At 48.6% G+C, this 3,081-nt stretch overlaps 1 non-coding gene across 1 annotated transcript; it reads left to right on the forward strand.

The window, feature by feature from the left end:
- The first annotated feature begins 1,124 nt into the window (after positions 1 to 1,124).
- Positions 1,125 to 1,721, forward strand: LOC130345963 (small nucleolar RNA snR86). Its single transcript, XR_008884363.1, has one exon. It is a non-coding gene; the product is annotated as a small nucleolar RNA snR86 (small nucleolar RNA).
- The last annotated feature ends 1,360 nt before the right edge of the window (positions 1,722 to 3,081 follow it).

Here is a 3,081-nt window from a genome sequence, read left to right on the forward strand (position 1 = left end):
CTTGTCTGCGCTGCAACAAGGTAGCCTGAGCCTGGTTGTCAAGCGGTTCCTGAAGTGTTCCCCCCATCTGCAAGACATCCTAACAATGGGAAGGAAACTTTGAATGCACTTCAGCCTCTCGTAAACCGCAAAGCACACCCTTCTTGAGCTGCAGCGTCAGAATGGCATCCCCACACACAGTCTGATTTGCGATGTTTCCCACACGTTGGAATTCCACCCTCCATATGTTGGACCGACCATATGAACAGAGAAAAGCCTTCACTGATTTTTTGATGATCCAAGCGGATAGGGAGACTCCCCTGTGTAACTTCAATGTCAACCAGTGGCAAATCATACGTGACACCTGCCTTGTGGAGGCTGAATTGGAGGAGGAGGGGGGGAGGACACAGTGGAGCTCTTTACGTTTACACTCATTCCGACACATGAAAGTCGCTGGTAGATTAGTCACTACACTCGAGCATATATTGTAGTATATAGACAAAGTACGGATACTCTAGAGCCTGGCTTCTGAACCTGGGGTACGCGTACCCCTAGGGGTATGCCAGGGGTTGTTCGGGGGTACACGAAGCGCTGACAAATACCGGCCATGCATTTGCCATTACTTGTCAGCGCATAGCCACGGCAGCTCACTGTACAGTAGCACGGCCCGAGCTGAGGCCGTAAGTGAGTTGTAAGTGTGCTGTAAGTGAGCTGCGTGGTTTCGGGGGTGACGTGTGACCTCCCCTGACGTTGCGTGGACTTGCAGCACAGCGCAGGAGGACATCACACGTCAGTGCGGCCCCGCCAAACGGGACGCGCTGCGTGAAGGAGCAGGCAACGGGACCATAGGACGCCAGGTAAAACAAAAAAAAATTAAAAACAACTGTATGGGCCGGAGGGGGAACTGTATGGGACAGAAGGTGGTCTGTATGGGACGGAGGGGGACTGTGTGGGACAGAGGGGCGATGTATGGGACGGAGCACAAGGCATTAAGATGGAGGGGGAGAGGGATAATTGCGGAGGGGGATGTGGAGTAACAAAGCACAAGGCATTCAAATTGAATGCCTTGTGCTTTATTACTCCCCCTCCGCGATTATCCCTCTCCCCTTCCATCTTAATCTCTTGGGCCATTCCCCCCCCCCATCTTAATCCCCTTGTGCTATTATTCCCCCTCCATCTTAATCTCCTTGTGCTATTATTCCCCCTCCATCTTAATCGCCTTGTGCCATTATTCCCCCCCCCTTCCTCTGATCCCCTTTTGCCATTTTTCCCACTCTAAATTAATCCCCTTGTGCCATTATTATCCGATATGGCAAAAGGGGATCAGAGGAAGGGGGAATGGGGCAAGGGGATTAAAATGGAGGGGGTGGGGGGAAATGGCGCAAGAGGATCAGAGGGAGGGAGGAATAATGGCACAAGAGATTAAGATGGAGGGGGAGTTTGATTATCCCCCCTCCATCTTAATCCCCTTGTGCCATTATTCCCCCTCCATCTTAATCCCCCTGTGCTATTATTCCTCCGCCATTTGAATCCCCTTGTGCTATTATTCCCCCCTCCCTCTGATACCCTTTTGCCATATTGGATAATAATGGCACAAGGGGATTAAGATTGACGGGGAATAATGGCACAAGGGGATTAAGAGGAAGGGGGGGGGGGAATAGTGGCACGAGGGGATTAAAATGGATGGGGGGGAATAGTGGCACAAGGGGATTAAAATGGAGGGGGATAATAGCACAAGGGGATCAAGATAGAGGGGGAATAATAGAACAAGGAGAATTAGATGGAGGGGGAATAATAGCACAAGGGGATTAAGATGGAGGGGGAATAATAGCACAAGGGGATCAGAGGGAGGGGGGAATAATAGCACAAGGGGATTAAGAGGGATGGGGGAATAATAGCACAAGGGGATTAAGATGGGGGAATGCATTAGTATAAAGGTAAAAACAAGGCTTTTGTCCGCGGGTACCCCTTGTGCGCAAGTTCCACGCGAGGGGGTACCCGCGGACATACTTTTAGCCTTTGGGGGTACAGTCGCCAAAAAGGTTGAGCATGCATACAATCAGCATGGGTTGTTGTCATAGGTGGTGATTTTTCCCAGTAATCCTGACTCGTCACAGGGTAATGTGGCTGACACGTATTCAGGGCCTTTCCCATCATAGTCATTGGTAACTAGTATACGCCTTTCAGGGGTAGTCATGGCTGACTGTTGGTTATTGAAATGCCTTCAGAGCCTTCAAAAGGTGTAAGGGAACAACATATTTTCCATTGTAGCAGGTGGGGGTAAAAACTTCCCCTGTAAGGCCCTACTCTTGCATTATTAATTCCTTTCTTTGCAAGTGTTACTCGCCCTAAAAAGGGGGGCCTCACACAGGAACCTCTCCCTATTTTCCCTTACAAACACTGCCATTTCCCAGGGTTTTAGGAGGAAATAGAGAGTTTCCTGTGTGGGGCCGAGTAACACTTGCCAAGAAGGGAATTAATAGGGTGAGAGTAGGGCCTTACAGGGGAAGTTTTTACCCCTACCTGCTACAATGGACAATACGTTGTTCCCTTCCACCTTTTCGAGGTAAGTGTTACTCAAAAAGGGTGGCCCCACAAAGGAACCAATCCCTATTTCCACCTAAAAACCCTGGGAAATGGCAGTGTTTGTAGATGGAAATAGGGAGAGGTTCCTGTGTTGGTCTGCCCTTTTTAGGGCGAGTACAACTTGCCAAGAAGGGAATTAATATGGCGAGAGTAGGACCTTACAGGGGAAGTTTTTACCCCCCGGTTACAATGGACCATACCTGGTTCCCTTCCACTTTTTAGAGGTATTTGCATCACATCAATACTTGGTGGTGTAGGTGACACATGGTTTTTTTTGCACACCTTCCCTTTTGTTTGATTAAAAAAAAAAAAATTTGGGTCCATATATTTTATCCTAAGCATATTATTAAAAGTTACGTTTTACGTAGTTCATATCCTCAATACTTACTTGTGCACTCTAACACTTTTACAAAAGAGACTGTTTTCTTCTGCCTTCCTGCCTCAGCTACTATTCTGATCCTGCCACCCGCCTGATGCCACACATCTGAGGCGAAGTTCTCCTTTTTCCATGCACCT

Source organism: Hyla sarda, chromosome 1, assembly GCF_029499605.1.
Source record: "Hyla sarda isolate aHylSar1 chromosome 1, aHylSar1.hap1, whole genome shotgun sequence".
In the NCBI taxonomy this organism is placed as follows: domain Eukaryota; kingdom Metazoa; phylum Chordata; class Amphibia; order Anura; family Hylidae; genus Hyla; species Hyla sarda.